Source organism: Ovis canadensis, chromosome 4 (assembly GCF_042477335.2).
Source record: "Ovis canadensis isolate MfBH-ARS-UI-01 breed Bighorn chromosome 4, ARS-UI_OviCan_v2, whole genome shotgun sequence".
Classification (NCBI taxonomy): Eukaryota; Metazoa; Chordata; class Mammalia; order Artiodactyla; family Bovidae; genus Ovis; species Ovis canadensis.
In genome coordinates this window covers 115,649,361-115,667,475 of record NC_091248.1, presented here as the reverse complement: position 1 = coordinate 115,667,475, position 18,115 = coordinate 115,649,361, and positions in this window count along the sequence as shown.

Below are 18,115 nucleotides of genomic sequence, written 5' to 3'. Positions count from 1 at the left end.
AATGCCAGGGCTGTTCCTGACATTCTTGAAAGTCATCAAAATGTGTTGTCTACCTTCCCTTGACAATCTGCTTAATTATTTTCCAGAAATTGCATCCACTAACTGAAAGACAAATCTCGGTGGGGTAAGGTGGGAACAGCACTCCAACAGCATAAAAACCAAGTCCTCAGATAATAAGGAAATGTCTGATTAACTTTCAAAGAAGTAAACAGGGTGGCAGAGTTTAGTCAGGAAGTCTTGTGTTCTTTCTAGTAATTTAGTAGTGGTTTGTCCCAAATTATATTTTTCATTAACTACAGAAACAGTGGAAAAAATTTATGGTTTCAGTTTTATTGTGCTGTGAACTTATATATTGTGATCTCATAGACAAATTAATGGAAATTTGTTCACAGGGAAAGATCTAGATTTTGGGGGGCCTGGAACTTTGGTAATCTTAAGAATCAATTTAAAAATTTCCTTTTTCAATAATAAATTATTAATATTGTAATGGCTAGATGTTTGTGCTTCCCCAAATTTCATATGTTGAAATCCTAACCTCCATTGTGGTGGTACTTGGAGGTGGGGTTTTGCGAGGTGATTAGGTCAGAGGGTGGAGTTCCCCTGAGTGGGACTTTGCTCTTGTAATAGAGACCCCAGAGTGCTCTCTTGTCCCTTCTGTCATAGGGGTACACAGCAAACAGGAACTCACCAAGCATAGAATCTATTGGTGCCTCATTCTTGGACATTTCTTCTTCAGAATATCATGAGAAACGCTGGACTGGAGGAAGCACAAGCTGGAATCAAGATTGCTGGGAGAAATATCAATAACCTCAGATATGCAGATGACACCACCCTTATGGCAGAAAGTGAAGAAGACCTAAAGAACCTCTTAATGAAAGTGAAAAAGGAGAGTGAAAAAGTTGGCTTAAAGCTCAACATTCAGAAAACCAAGATCATGGCATCCGGTCCCATCACTTCATGGCAAATAGATGGGGGAATAGTGGAAACAGTGTCAGACTTTATTTTTCTGGGCTCCAAAATCACTGCAGATGTGACTAAAGCCATGAAATGAAAAGACGCTTACTCCTTGGAAGGAAAGTAATGACCAACCTAGACAGCATATTAAAAAGCAGAGACATTACTTTGTCAACAAAGGTCCGTCTAGTCAGGGCTATGGTTTTTCCAATGGTCATGTATGGATGTGAGAGTTGGACTGTGAAGAAAGCTGAGTGCAGAAGAATTGATGCTTTTGAACTGTGGTGTTGGAGAAGACTCTTGAGAGTCCCTTGGACTGCAAGGAGATCCAACCAGTCCATTCTAAAGGAGATCAGTCCTGGGTATTCACTGGAAGGACTGATGTTGAAGCTGAAACTCCAATACTCTGGCCACCTGATGCGAAGAGCTGACTCATTTGAAAAGGCCCTGATGCTGGGAAAGATTGAGGGCAGGAGGAGAAGGGGACGACAGAGGATGAGATGGTTGGATGGCATCACTGACTCAACGGACATGGGTTTGGGTGGACTCCGGGAGTTGGTGATGGACAGGGAGGCCTGGTGTGCTGTGGTTCATGGGGTCGCAAAGAGTCCAACACAGCTGAACGAATGAACTGAGCTGAGCTGAACTGAACCATGAGAAATGAATGTTATTTTTGTCATAACAGCCTGACTTAACTGAGATAATTACCTATTAGGCACAAAAATAAATATCAGCTTAGAAAGGGAAAGGAAATCACAAGATTATAAAAATTAACAAGCTGACAAATATTGGTTAAATGATTATGCTTTTTCATTGTGGAGGCCCATGTCAGTCTTCTGTTTGTTAGCTTTGGATGTTTCTGAGTAAGTAAATCATGCCACACCCATGATAACTGCTCTTTTATCTTGCAACCAGAAACTTCATAGACAAGTATGTGTATGTCTATCATATTACAAGCTTTTCACTCACCAGGGTAGAGGGTAAAAACATACAAGCATTTTTTTCCCCTTTGCACTGAGCAAAGGACCAGAAGTAGCAATAGAATTGTTTTGTAACAGAATTACAAAATTCTAGAGTGAGCATGGATGTAGAAAATGGCATATGACTGTCTCACTAAAGTTTTATTTATTTCCGTTTAAGTGAAAGATCAGAACATTACACAGTGGCATCAAAAGGGGAAATGGATGGCAAAATACCATTTATTATCACAACTAGGCTGCTAGAATGACATCAATAATCTAAATATATATTTATTCCTATAAGATGAATGCCTCTATGTATTTCTATTTAGTTTTGAATATATTTTAATATATAATTATACATTAACATGAGAACTTTAGACTATTTCAAACTATGATGTTTCTAGATTTAAATTTAAAAGTCAATACAGAAAGTGATCTAATTTCATTCTTTTACAAGTGGTTGACCAGTTTTCCCAGCACCACTTGTTAAAGAGATTGTCTTTACTCCATTGTATATTCTTGCCTCCTTTGTCAAAGATAAGCTGTCCATAGGTGTGTGGATTTATCTCTGGGCTTTCTATTTTGTTCCATTGATCTATATTTCTGTCTTTGTGCCAGTACCATACTGTCTTGATGACTGTGGCTTTGTAGTAGAGCCTGAAGTCAGGCAAGTTGATTCCTCCAGTTCCATTCTTCTTTCTCAAGATTGCTTTTGCTATTTGAGGTTTTTTGTATTTCCATACAAATCTTGATATGATTTGTTCTAGTTCTGTGAAAAATATCACTGGTAGCTTGATAGGGATTGCATTGAATTTGTAAATTGCTTTGGGTAGTATACTCATTTTCACTATATTGATTCTCCTGATCCACGAACATGGTATATTTCTCCATCTATTAGTGTCCTCTTTGATTTCTTTCATCAGTGTTTTATAGTTTTCTATATATAGGCCTTTAGTTTCTTTAGGTAGATATATTCCTAAGTATTTTATTTTTTTTTCGTTGCAATGGTGAATGGAATTGTTTCCTTAATTTCTTTTTCTACTTTCTCATTATTAGTGTATAGGAATGCAAGGGATTTCTGTGTGTTGATTTTATATCCTGCAACTTTACTATATTCATTAATTAGCTCTCGTAATTTTCTGGTGGAGTCTTTAGGGTTTTCTATGTAGAGGATCATGTCACCTGCAAATAATGAGAGTTTTACTTCTTCTTTTCCAATTTAGATTCCTTTTATTTCTTTTTTTGCTCTGATTGCTGTGGCCAAAACTTCCAGAACCATGTTGAATAGTAGTGGTGAAAGTGGGCACCCTTGTCTTGTTCCTGACTTTAGGGGAAATGCTTTCAATTTTTCACCATTGAGGATAATGTTTGCTATGGGTTTGTCATATATAGCTTTATTATGTTGAGGTATTTTCCTTCTATTCCTACTTTCTGGAGAGTTTTTATCATAAATGGATGTTGAATTTTGTCAAAGGCCTTTTCTGCATCTATTGAGATAATCATATGGCTTTTATTTTTTAATTTGTTAATGTGGTAAATTACATTGATTGATTTGCAGATATTGAAGAATCCTTGCATCCCTGGGATAAAGTCCACTTGGTCATGGTGTATGATCTTTTTAATGTGTTGTTGGATTCTAATAAACTCAAAATGGATTAAAGATCTAAATGTAAGACCAGAAACTATAAAACTCCTAGAGGAGAACATAGGCAAAACACTCTCCGACATAAATCACAGCAGGATCCTCTATGATCCACCTCCCAGAATTCTGGAAATAAAAGCAAAAATAAACAAATGGGATCTAATTAAAATTAAAAGCTTCTGCACAACAAAGGAAAATAAAAGCAAGGTGGAAAGACAGCCTTCGGAATGGGAGAAAATAATAGCAAATGAAACAACTGACAAACAACTAATCTCAAAAATATACAAGCAACTTATGCAGCTCAATTCCAGAAAAATAAACGACCCAATCAAAAAATGGGCCAAAGAACTAAATAGACATTTCTCCAAAGAAGACATATGGATGGCTAACAAACACATGAAAAGATGCTCAACATCACTCATTATCAGAGAAATGCAAATCAAAACCACAATGAGGTACCACTTCACACCAGTCAGAATGTCTGCGATCCAAAAATCTGCAAGCAATAAATGCTGGAGAGGGTGTGGAGAAAAGGGAACCCTCCTACATTATTAGTGGGAATGCAAACTAGTGCAACCACTATGGAAAAATAGTGTGGAGATTCCTTAAAAAATTGCAAATAGAACTGCCATATGACCCAGCAATCCCACTGCTGGGCATACACACTGAGGAAACCAGAATTGAAAGAGACACATGTACCCCAATGTTCATCACAGCACTGTTTATAATAGCCAGGACATGGAAACAACCTAGATGTCCATCAGCAGATGAATGGATAAGAAAGCAGTGGTACATATACACAATGGAGTATTACTCAGCCATTAAAAAGAATACATTTGAATCAGTTCTGTTGAGATGGATGAAACTGGAGCCGATTATACAGAGTGAAGTAAGCCAGAAAGAAAAATATCAATACAGTATACTAACACATATATATGGAATTTAGAAAGATGGCAATGATGACCCTGTATGCAAGACAGCAAAAAAGACACAGATGTGTATAGCGGACTTTGGAACTCAGAGGGAGAGGGAGAGGGTGGGATGATTTGGGAGAATGGCATTGAAACACGTATACTATCATGTAAGAATCGAATCACCAGTCTATGTCTGATGCAGGATACAGCATGCTTGGGGCTGGTGCATGGGGATGACCCAGAGGGATGTTGTGGGGAGGGAAGTGGGAGGGGGGTTCATGTTGGGATCGCATGTACACCCGTGGTGGATTCAGGTCAATGTATGTCGAAACCAATACAGTATTGTAAAGTAAAATAAAGTAAAAATAATAAAAAAATAAAAATAAAAGTCAATACAGATAGTACAGGAATAGGATACCCTATTTCTTGTTCAGTTGCTCAGTTGTGTCTGACTCTTTGTGACCCCATGAACTGCAGCATGCCAGGCTTCCTTGCCCTTTACTATCTCCCTGAGTTTGCTCAAACTCACGTCCATTGAATCCATGATATCATCCAACTGTTTCATCCTCTGTCGTCCCCTTCTCCTCCTGTCTTCAATCTTTCCCAGCATCAAGGTCTTTTCCAATGAGTTGGCTCTTTGCATTAGGTGGCCAAATATTTACCATTGTCATTTCTTTTGATTTTAATTAACAGAATTGAATATCAAAATTTCAAACTGACATTTATAAATTAAAGATGGTTATTTTTATAACTGCATCAAAACGTTTTTGATTCTACAGCAGAATTAGTGACTTTTCAACTTTCCCTGAGGAATAATGCTTTTTCCAAGTAAAACTTGGCAGTCAAGCAAATCAAAATAAAAACAATTGTAATAAAAGAGAGGCAACCCCAGAGTCTTTATTTTGGCTTTGTTTCTGCATATTGCTCCATATTTATATTTTCTCTCATCTATTTTCTATAAAGTAAATGAAAAAAATCTAGTATATGGAGAGAGGGAAAAAGAAAAAGTTGCAATCAGACATCTCACACTAAAAGGAAATTCAGCTTCCTCTTTGTTTCTATCTATTAAAGAGAGTCCTTGTCACCATTTTCAAAGCACTGATACTAAGTTCAGGACAAAGGAACATGGACATTCAGACAGATCTGAAAAAGGTTGTTGTTTCACTATTCTTTTGCATTAAGGTTACTTCTATCCTCAACTATTTTGTAGTAGAACGGCAGAAGCCAGTAATAGTTCAAAGCAACTTTAGTCGATCAAGTAGCAGTTGGTATTTAGTAACTGGCCTAAGACTGGCCTATGAACTGACCAAAGGTTAAATAAAGCTCCAAAAAAAGATCAAATTGTTCCTTCATGAAATTCTTGGTAACTTTGGTTTTTGAACCATTATCTATCTACTTATCTATCATATTCTGAGTTTTAAGTCAGCTTTTTTCACTCTCCTCTTTCACCTTCATCAAGAGGCTCTTTAGTTTTTCTTCTTTTTCTGCCATAAGGGTGGTGTTATCAGAATATCTGAGGTTATTGATATTTCTCTTGTAAATTTTGATTCCAGCTTGAGCGTCACCCAGCCAGGCATTTTGCTTGATGGACTCTGCATATAATTTAAATAAGCAAGGTGATAATATATACCCTTGTCATACAGCTTTCCCAATTTGGAACCAGTCTGTTGTTCCAAGTCTGGTTTTGCTGCTTCTTGACCCACATACAAATTTCTCAGGAGACAGGTCATGTGGTTTGGCACTCACAGTTCTTTTAGAATTTTCCAAAATTTTTTGTGATCCATGCAGTCAAAGGCTTTAGCATAGTCAATAAGCAGAAGTAGATGTTTTTCTGGAACTTTCTTGCTTTCTCCATAGTCCAACAAATGTTGGTGATGTGATCTCTGGGGTCTCTGACTCTTTGAAACCCAGCTTATACATCTGGAAGTTCTCAGTTCACATACTGCTGAAACTTAACTGGAAGGATTTCAAGATTAACCTTGCTAGCATTAGCACAATTGTATGGTAGTTTGAACATTCTTTGGCTTTACCCTTCTTTGGGATTGGAATGAAAACTGACCTTTCCCAGTCCTGTGGGCATTGCATTCAAAACAAAAGAGCAAATTTGTTTTCCAAAATTCCAAAAGTACAAAAATTTCCAAAGTGCTGACATATTGAGTGCAGCACTTTATGTCATCATCTTTTAGGATGACATCTTTTAAGTAGCTCAGCTGGAACTCAATTCACATTACCTATATTTTCTTCCAAAGCCTTTATGATTTGGTTTTTGCATTTTGAGCTACATAGAATTTCATCTGCTATTAGAAGTGAGCTAGAAAAATCATCTGATTTTTTTTTTTGCAAAATAACTAGCCTGTTGCCTAAGCCACTATTGAAGAATTTATTTTTCATATTTGAAAAATGTTTTTGTCATATACTAAATTTGGAGAAGGGAATGGCAACCTACTCCAGTATTCTTGCCTTGAGAATCCTATGGACAGAGGAACCTGGCAGGCTACAGTCCATGGGGTCGCTAAGAGTTGGACATGACTGGGTGACTAACATGCACACATATACTAAATTATATTTAAACTGATTTCTGGACTCTACTGGTCAGTTTATCTATTTGTTTAACTGCCATATACTCTTCATTTCAGTCTATTGTTCTTCTTCATCCAACCTTCCTTCACACTTTCATATACTCTCCAGATGTACTAGACTCTAGTTTCCAAAGTAGTGTTCCTATATTTCAGACTGTATCTAATAGCCATTATACTTATGTTAAGAGTTTCTTACATCTTCCAACCTACACATATCATGTGGCATTTCCATGTGTTCAAAGCCTCAATTCAAGTCCTCCTTCTTCTAAGCAGTCTTTCTTTAGAGTCTTGTCACATTCTGAGATCCTTCTCTTATGCTGCCTTGGAACTAAATCTCCATTTTCCACAGAGTAGTTTTCATATGGTTAATCACTGATTTACCTGCAAGTCTCTTCCTCTAGAAAGCATAGAGAGACTATGGTGTGTCCAACTTATATACCCAGTGCCTGGAGCGTAGTAGGTGTCCAAGAGATATCTTCAAGTGAATGAGTAAGTTATTATATTAAATGTTGTAAAATATTCAGAGAAAGGAAAACACATTGTTCCCTTGAATAATTCAGAACCATTTCAACTGAAAACCTGAGCCAAATGGTAAATTATAGAAACCAGAGAAGCAAGCAAAAGCTCTGTTTTTGTTAATGTCTGCTACACTTGGAGGAGGGGAGTGAGTGATTTCATGGCCAAAAGTAACCTCTCTCTAATAGGAAAAAAAAATTTTTTTAAGAAGCATGCCTGGAGGAGGATATTAGAAACAAGGTGCTTTTAATCATTTTAGTTTATTTTTTAATCTTTGTTTTGGCCCCTGAAAACAGAATTCAGATCTTGGAGCAGAAAATGACAGTTTGATGTAAGGTTTCTTGCATTAGGAACACAGAGGGATATTGGACATGAGGGAAGAGGAAAGGATATTATGGAATAGCATAGTTCATATTTGGCCCAGATTACTGGGATGGCAAAGGCAAGGCTTGGAAGGTGTTTGTGACATAATCATTGATTAGAATAATGAAGCTTTTGCATTGGGAAAAAAAAAAATCACCAAGATATAAAAACCAATGGCAGAGCAGTTTCTTCCCCAAATGATTTTATTCTGAGAACATGATTCTCTCATTCAACAAATATTGATACTTATTAAGTGAATACTCTATGCTCAAGATTGTATGAAACTATGAAAATTACAGCAGAATATGGCAAAGTCCACGCCCTCGTTCAGATTCCATTGTTGTGTTCAGTCCACTGAAGAGAAATAGGGGACAGTGGTGGTCCAAATTATTGGTAAGTTTAGGTTAGAGAGAATTAACATGTAGCTAGTTGTTTATATTCTTTTCCTTTTTTTTTTCTTCACCAATGAAGAAGTTATTAAATAATTTGTATTTAATGATTAATTATTTTTCAAAAATATTTTCTTTCTTTTGTATGTACTCATCCAGTAATTTCCATGTCCATTTGCCAGCAGAGACGTGGAGAAGGGAATGGCTACCCACTCCAGTATTCCTGCCTGGAGAAGCCCATGGACAGAGCCTGGTGGGTTCCCAGTCCAAGGCATCGCAAGAGTTGGACACGACTTAAGTGACTAAACTACCACCACAACCACCAGCAGTGACTACTGGTATGACAGGTGTGATAGCTCAGAGGGAGCAAAAGTCTCAAAAGTGATTATTGCAGCCTGGTATAGATGAGAATCAGCTGTAGGGTTTAAAAAATGGGCTTCTTCTTCGGGGACCCCAAGTTGAGACCCACTGTTCTGTGGGACTGAACACACATACTAGGGACTGCTGATGACATCAGTGCTTACAAAGTAAAGTGAGGGCATTTGAACAAATAGATCTTTCTTCCCTTAGTGATTTCTCCACAGATACCAAGATGTAGATTGCTTCAGTGAAGTAGCTGCTCCTATGAGAGAATGAGGAAAGAATTCCTGTTTTACAGTTTGTGGTAGCCCTATCCCACATATACAGAGACAGTGGGAAACATGAATTGTAGATGAGAGAAAATTTTGCTTTTATACAATGTTTGTATTGAATAGATGGTATATTTAATTTTGATCATCACCAGTTAGTAACAGATATTACCCTCAAATAGACATGTAGATAATTGGTGTCTAGTTTAGTAGCTAAATTTCACTATCTGATCCATTAGGGATGGATACAAGCGGAATGCTGAGTTTTAGATGTGTTCCATTCTCTACCCTATTTAAAAAGCCATTAAATCATTAACTCATTAACGGGCACATAAATCTTACCAGTGATGTCATGCTTTTTCCTGTATATGTGTATACCCTTGCCCTTGCCTGACTGGAAAATTTCTCTCTGTTTTTCCCTCTCTCTCACACATGCGCGCGCGCATACACACACACACACACACACACACGCAATATGCTCACACATACTCAGGTACACAGATAACCTCTCTTTCAGTTTTTGTTGGATTCCTCTCTCTCTGTAAAAACAATCAGGATGACAATCGAAAAGGAAGAATTTGAAAGAAATATTTTTCTTCCTCTTCTCCTCTCTGGCTGCCTCCCAACAAACCAAGCTATGCAGTTCTGGAGCCTGTCTGACACATCTTAACTACTGACATTTAGCAGATGCTTCTCCAAGAAGTGGGGGAGGGCGAAGGTGAAGCAGGGGTGTGATAGAAGTAATTAGACTAACGATGTCTCAATTATCAAGATGTTCCTGCGGTGGCCCCTTCTGTTAGCCAATCTGGACCAGGCTCTCTTCAGGGAAGGAAAGGTTGAGTGAAAAGATGCATCGGTTTGTGTCTACAATAGGACACCTCCGAAAGTTTAAAGAAGTTGTAAGTCTAATTTCCATACCAAACAATATGCAGGTAAATCCAAGCCTTAATCTGTATAGGATCATTGAACTGGCAAAACAAGACTGAGGCAGAGAGTTTTGCTTAGCTATTCTCTCCTCAGGTATGGCCTGTTGATATGGCTGATTTGATATGTGATGGTCTACATTAATGTTAATGATAAATAATTCACTTGTTTCTTTCTGGGTGCATCTCACATACTGGTAATACTTCCATAAACTCCAGAGAAGTCCAGGTTTTATTGCTCAGCTCAAAATTCAATTTATTCTTCCAGGAGTAACTTCTGTACACATGTGAAGTTGTGTCAGCCCTCTGTATACTACTGTAAATGTGTGGTACTTTCAGTTCTACTTTGAACAAGCTGGAACACCTACTGTTTTCCTCATTGATTAATGAGTCAAACAAAATCTTTGATGTGTGGATTCTACATCTGTATAAGGGCCTTATATATACACTGTTTTCCATCCTCTTAACTGCCCCTCCCCATTTTTTTGCTTATTTTAGTTGGTAATTTCTATAGCTTACACCAGAGAGTTCTCATTATTAGAAAAAAAATTTTTTATTAGAACAATTGATTTGTCAAAACAAATCATAATGAGAAGGTTGTTTTGAGATTTTAAGGTTAGCATAAATAAAAGTACATAAAATCTTCCCAGGTGGCACTAGTGGTAAGAATCTGTCTGCCAGTGCAGGAGACGAAAGAGACGTGGGTTCAGTCCCTGGGCTGGGAAGGCTCCCTGGACTGGGAAATAGCACCCTGCTCCAGTACTCTTGCTTGGAAAATTCCATGGGCAGAAGAGCCTAGTGGGCTATAGTCCTTGGCTTCATAAAGAGTTGGACATGACTGAGCACAAATCAAAATGTGTCCATGAGATAATAAAATATTCTTTTTTAAAGTATCATAAAATGTTAGTGCCTATTGCTAATGAAAGGAATTGAATGGTGTTAAGAGAATACTTATTAACATTCTGGTGATACTCCTTCCTGTTGGGATGAAAATACTAAAGGTATTGATTTTTTTAAGGTAATAATTTGGAGCTTCACTGTCTTTAGGTAATACAATAGACAGAAGGAAGCTTCTAATTTTTCAATGACTTTTTCAGCATTTTTTATTAGTGTCCAAATGGAACTACTGTGATTTCCATGACTGCATATTATTTTATGCTACTTTCTCTTTGTGTGTGTTTGGTTTTTGATGCCTTAGTTTCAGAAGTAAACTTTCAAAAAACCCACTGCAGGATGAGTTACAGATGCTGTCAGGCTTGGTTGTATTGTGTGTTGATTTTGTTAGTTTCAGAGCCTGACTTCTCCTGACCCACCCCAAGATTGTGTGCTCTGTTCCATTTACAGTTCTGTAATCTCAGAACTGCCAGCTGTAATGAGCGTAATTCCAGCAATCTGGCAGTGCCACAGCAGAAAGTGTTGAGGAGTCTGGATTTGCCGCATGAAGGCATTAGTGACCTCTGTTATTTTGGTATTTGAAGATCAAAATGCTTCTTTGAACAGATGATTCCTCCTGCTAAGAAACTGAGGGAACAAGCAGGCATGGAATTAGTATAATTCAACATGAATGGAAAGTTACACAGTTTAATTAACACTATTTTTAGGTAACTATTCAAAGAGTATAGTAAGACAGAGTTCATTAGCAATATATTTTCTCAATTTTTTTTTTAATCACATGTTAACCGTTGTGATTGGCAGAATGCTAAGATGCTGCCCCCTCTCCCAAATTTTCATCCCTGGCATGCATGCCCTGTGCAATTCTCTCCTCTTCAGTGTGGTTGGGAACAAGGACCATAACAGGATTTCAATCCAGTGATTAGGTCACAAATTGGCTTTGAGTTCATTGGAAAGGAAATTATTTGGGGTAGGCCTGCCTGAATCAGGTGAAGAGGTAAAGGAGGGTCAAGTGTTGGAATCCCTCTCCAGGCTGGCATGGAAGAAGGCAAGTGAACATGTGACCTGTCTTAGAGGAGGACCATGTGGCTGAGATAGCCTCTAGGAGCTGAGAGTGAGCTCCGTTGACAGTTAACAAGGAATATTTCACCCTGTAAGAAGCTGGATTCTGCCAACAACCTGAATATGCCTGGAAGAGCACCTCAAACCCCAGGTGAGCCTGCAGCCCTGCCAGCTCCTGGCTACCAGCCTTATGAGGCCTGAGCAGAGAACCCTGTTCCATCACGCTCAGCATGACCTGCAGCGTCTGGGAGATAATGAATGGGTGGTTTTCAGCCACTAAGTCTGTGGTGATCTGTTATGCAGCAAAACGGACATAGCCACTCTTCAGAAGCAGGCATTACAGACTCCAAAGGACATGCTTATTGTAACTGCAGACCATGAGAAAACGAGAAGAGAGGGAGGCCCTTAGGGAGAGTCCATGCTAAGTAGTTTCAGTAGAGTAGCACAGAGCCTGCCTAGGATGCCCTGTGGAACTTGAACACAGCCACGCTGTCTGGTACGACAAAGCAATGCTTTTTATGCAAAACTGGGTGAGGGATCACTTTTCCCCCATTCTGCTGTGGCCTGATCCTTTAGTAAAATAAACATAAACTGATAGAAAAGCAAAACTTTTTAAAAAGGACATTCAAAATATAGGTCTCAATTTTTTACTATTCAACAGCCATAAAATTACTCTGCCAAACTGCCTTGTGGTGGTGGTTTAATTGCTAAGCCGTGTCCAACTCTTTGAGACCCCCATGGACTGCAGCCCGCCAGGCTCCTCTGTCCATGGGATTTCCTAGGCAAGAATACTGGAGTGGGTTGCCATTTCCTCCTCCAGGGGATCTTCTCGACACAGGGATCAAACCTAAGTCTTCTGCATCGCAGGTGGTCTCCTGCATCGAGGTGGATTTTTCACTGACGGAGCCACCAGGGAAGCCCTAACTTGCCACACCATGTTCCAGATGTTTGTTCTCAGCCTCATTGGTTATCTTATTGCACATCAGTTACAAATGAAAGACCACCAGCAGTATGGGAACTATGATCTGAGGGGTGCTGTGCTAAGAGACATCAAATACTCAGAATGTCCCTTGCTTCTGTGCCTAGAATGCATCTCTAGTGCTCAGCAAAGATGATTTGCCCATGTTCAGATAGGGTTGTGCCTAATAATAGATGGATGCTATCCAGTTTGGGGGTTAGTCGGTTACTTTTTAGTTTGGTATAGACGGGCCCCTTGAACTTACAATTAAAAAAAAAACAACCTAACACATATTGAATAACTCCAGCTCCACTATTTAAAAGCCATGGGGTCTTGGAAAGTTTCTTAGGCTTGAGAGATTTCATTTCTCTTATTTATAAAAATGGCAATAATATTAGTAATCTGTCTCATATGGTTGTGAAGATTAATGAGGTAACATGTATGTACGTGTTTTGTAAGCTGTTAAGAACTCTACACGTATATGAATTAACAGTATTACTATTCCCAAATTCTCCCTCAATAATTCATTTCAGCATGCCATGCCCAGAGGAGAGGAAATTACAAAAATCTGACCATGTGTTCCAAACAACTTGGTTTTACTTGTACTAATAGTTTCTGGGAATGCTTGGGGACTAATGTGTGTGTGAATTGCAGATACTGAAAAGATCTCTTTGTTACATTAATAACAGGCTCCTCTGCATGTCTTGTTTATGTGCAGAGGGCTCCTAATTAATAACATAAGCGGGGATAATGGTCACTGAATTCCACCCTCTAATCATGGCCTCCATTTTGCAGTTACTCTCAGGGGTATGCGAGGCAGGAGTGAGCCGCGAATAACTCCCACCATACTGCCTGCTGCCATCTGTGAGCTCCACGGCGTCACGACAGTGCAACTTCTAGAAATGGAATAGGGCAAGGAAGGCAGCAGCCTCAGGCTTTACAGCAAGAATCCGGCTCCATAACAGAGCACTGCTCAGTGAGACTGTCCAGCGGTGCCTTTATTTTAGACATAAATAGAATAACAATTTTAGATTACTGCAAGTATTTCCCTTCACTCTTCTGAGATTAAAATATCTCTCTCATGTGTCTCTCCTACATTCTCTCTTAAAAAAAAAATCACTTTAAAACAGATTTACTGTCTGACAGTCCCATTCCAGTTTGAAATTAAAAGGCAGGAATAGTATTGGGGCCTCCTAGCTGGGGTTTTTTTGCCTTTCTATAGAAAAAAAATCCTTTTAATATATTTTCCTATTCACTATACACTGCATATATTTCTTATTTTTATGAGTAAAACTACAAAAAGTCCCTCAGAGAGGAGGCAGTCTCTAGTGACTGACTTGCCATAAATCACTATGTTTATTTATTATGGCCTTGGTTTCATACCACATTCATGCCTTCTGTATTATCCCAATAGTACAGTTTAATAAAAAGATTCTGTTGTCTTAAAGAATCTTTATGAAGACCGAGTATATTTTGGGTGTGGGGGAGACCAAGAAATAATATATTTTATCTAATGAGGAAGCATATTTTTTAGATACAGTGGCTGCAGTTGGTAGGTGATCTACAGTTTAATAAGCAGACCAAATAGGCACACTCCCAAGCAAAGACCCATGGAATGTTCCCTATTGGTCAGGGCCACTGAACTTCAGCTGTTGACAGTGACCTCAATTTTTAAAAAAATTTTATTGGAGTATAGTTGCTTTACAATGTTGTGTTAGTTTCTGCTGTGCAGCCAAGTGAATCAGCTATACACATGCATATATCCCCTCTCTGTCACCGAAGTGCATTGAGTAGAGCTCCCTGCGCTCCGTTCTCATTAGTTAACTGTTCTATACATAGCAATGCATGTATGCCAACCCTACTCTCCCAGTCCACCCCACCTCCCCAATTCCCCACTTGGTGTCCACAGCATTTGTTCTCTCCATCCATGTCTCCATTTCTGCTTTGCAAATAGGTTCATCTGTACCATTTTCCTAGATTCCACATATATGCATTTATAGACAATATTGATTTTCTCTTTCTGACTTTCTTCACTGTGTATGACCGTCTCTAGCCTACCTCTGGGGCATTCCTCGACAGTCCATTGGTTAGGACCCTGTGGTTTACTGCCAAGGGCCCAGATTCAATCTCTAGTCTGGGAATGAAGAGCTGACAAGCCACGTGGTTCAGTCAAAAACAAAGAACATACCTATGTCTCTTTAAATTACAACTAACAGCCAGTGGAACATTTAATAGGATTAAGAGTGAATAGGTTCGTCATTTCAGTTCAGTTGCTCAGTCATGTCCAACTCTTTGTGACCCCATGAATCGCAGCACGCCAGGCCTCCCTGTCCATCACCAACTCCCGGAGTTCACTCAGACTCACGTCCATCGAGTCAGTGATGCCATCCAGCCATCTCATCCTCGGTCATCCCCTTCTCCTCCTGCCCCCAATCCCTCCCAGCATCAGAGTCTTTTCCAATAAATCAACTCTTCGCATGAGGTGGCCAAAGTACTGGAGTTTCAGCTTTAGCATCATTCCTTCCAAAGAAATCCCAGGGTTGATCTCCTTCAGAATGGACTGGTTGGATCTCCTTGCAGTCCAAGGGACTCTCAAGAGTCTTCTCCAACACCACAGTTCAAAAGCAAAAATAATAAAATAGAAAACATTTTAATGATAAGAACTATGAGTGACAGCATTTTAAGGTAAGTTTTGGTGACATCATAGTGGGGGGAAGAAGAAAGAATGCAGTGAGTTTTCTCAGTTTTTCAGAATTCTATGCTGAGTGCTATGCTTAGTCACTCAGTTGTGGTCAACACTTTGTGACCCCATGGACTGTGGCCCACCAGGCTCCTCTGTCCATGGGGATTCTCCAGGCAAGAATACTGGAGTGGGTTGCCATTCCCTTCTCCAGGGGATCTTCCCAACCCAGGGATTGACCCCAGGTCTCCTGCATTGCAGGCAGATTCTTTATGGTCTGAGCCACCAGGGAAGTCCTTCAAATGCTATACAACTTCCCAAATCAGAACTTCTCTTCCTGTGCTAATTCATATTCTATTTTACTCAAAGTTTCATCTTACTCAAGTGAATTATGGGGTACCCATAGTTTGAGGTATAATTTAACTATGGCCTTCTATGCCCAGTTCAATAAGAACTCTTAGCTCTGTGGCCTAAAATGTGTTCATTTAGTTTCTGGCACAATATTAATTCCTGTGTTTATAGTAATATTAACAACCAGGGCATACTTCTACCAAGCACTCTGTGTAACTCTTAAGTCTTCCAAACAATACATCTTGTCAATATACAATGTCTGCTGCTACTGTGAGGTTGACACTATTATGAGTAAGAAGCCAAGGATATGCCAGGTTCTAGCCACATCTTTAAATCTGCTATGATTTAAGTCTACCAGCCATGGAACTGAATCAGGGGATGAGTAAGTAAGAACCAATAACATGGTTTCACAAGGTGGCATCAAGGAAAGTTACAACATAGGATAGAAGCAAGAATTGAAAGTAAGGAAGATAACTGGTTTGGACATGAGTGGCTTGAGAATCCAGCTAGAAGGATCTTTTTAATTAGCTTGTTTGTCTTGGCTCTCATCCACTCATTCTATAAACCTGTGTCCTGTTTTCTGGTCCAAGGTTTTCCTGGGAGAAATTATCTGCAAATATGTCTATGCAGGCACAGTTTCTCAAGCTTGTGAAAGTGTTAGTTGCTCAGTCGTGTCCAATTCTTTACAACCCCATGGAAAGCAGCCTGCCAGGCCCCTCTGTCCATGAAATTCTCCAGGCAAGAACACTGGAGTGGGTTGCCATTTTCTTCTTCAGGGGATCTTTCTGACTGAGAGATTGAACACGGGTCTCCTGCACTGCAGGCAGATTCTTCACCATCAGAGCCACTACGGAAATCCATTCTCAAACTTAATCCCTGTGATTGCACCGTCTCCATTTCAGTGTGTTTCTGAAGATTCCAGAGATTCCCTGATTTCTTAGTCCTCAGTTCCTCTATTTTTGCACACACCACTTTCTCATTCTAAGTTTGGCCATATCCATCTTCCTCCATACTCAGGCTATTTCCCTCCCTGGCTTTTTATGTCTTGCTCTAATTTCCTTGTCTTTATGACTCGATATTTATTTTTGTACCTGATGACTACCCTTGATTCTTTTCATCTGTGTGGCATTAACGAGAGCAGCTGGTCCTTCTGTTAGCTCCTCGCGTTGACATCTCTCTGTTGTCTCACCTACAACTGAATAAAAATAGCAATAGCTGCTGCCAGCTTTAGTTCCAACAAGACTTCAGGTTCTGCCTAGGGACACTATCATGTAATGATGATAAGACAGTGTAAATAAAGTGTATAAAATTATCCATGAAATAGGCAGTTTGAAGTAACAATGGGCATTTGACCTTCGGATGGAAGAAATAGAATAATTAGTAGGAAAGGTTTGGAGTATATGTATAAATGGGTTATTAAGATACTGTTGATGCACAAAATCTATAATATTATGAAAGGTCTTAAAACAACGGGTCCAACATCTGTTGGATTATTGAAAAAGCAAGAGAGTTCCAGAAAAACACTTACCTCTGCTTTATTGACTACGCCAAAGCCTTTGACTGTGTGGATAGTAACAAACTGGAAAATTCTTAAAGAGATGGGAATACCAGACCACCTGACCTGCATTCTGAGAAATCTGTCTGCAGGTCAAGAAGTTACAGTTAGAACTGGACATGGAATAACAGACTAGTTCCAAATCAGGAAAGGAGTACACCAAGGCTGTATATTGTCACCCTGCTTATTTAACTTATATGCAGAGTACATCTTGCAAAATGATGGGCTGGAAGAAGCACAAGCTGGAGTCAAGATTGTTGGGAGAAATATCAGTAACCTCAGATATGCAGATGACACCACCCTTATGGCAGAAAACAAAGAAGAACTAAAGAGCCTCTTGATCAAAGTGAAAGAGGAGAGTGAAAAAATTGACTTAAAACTCAACATTCAGAAAACAAAGATCATGGCATCTGGTCCCATCACTTCATGGCAAATAGATGGGGAAACAATGGACATAATGACAGACTTTATTTTGGGGAGCTCCAAAATCACTGCAGATGGTGACTGAAGCCATGAAATTAAAAGACGCTTGCTCCTTGGAAGAAAAGCTATGACCAACCTAGGCAGCATATTAAAAAGCAGAGACATTCCTTTGCAAACAAAGGTCTGTCTAGTCAAACCTACGGTTTTTCCAGTAGTTATGTATGGATGTGAGAGTTGGACTATAAATAAAGCTGAATGTCAAAGAATTGATGCTTTTGAACTGTGGTGTTGGAGAAGATTCTTGAGAGTCCCTTCGACTGCAAG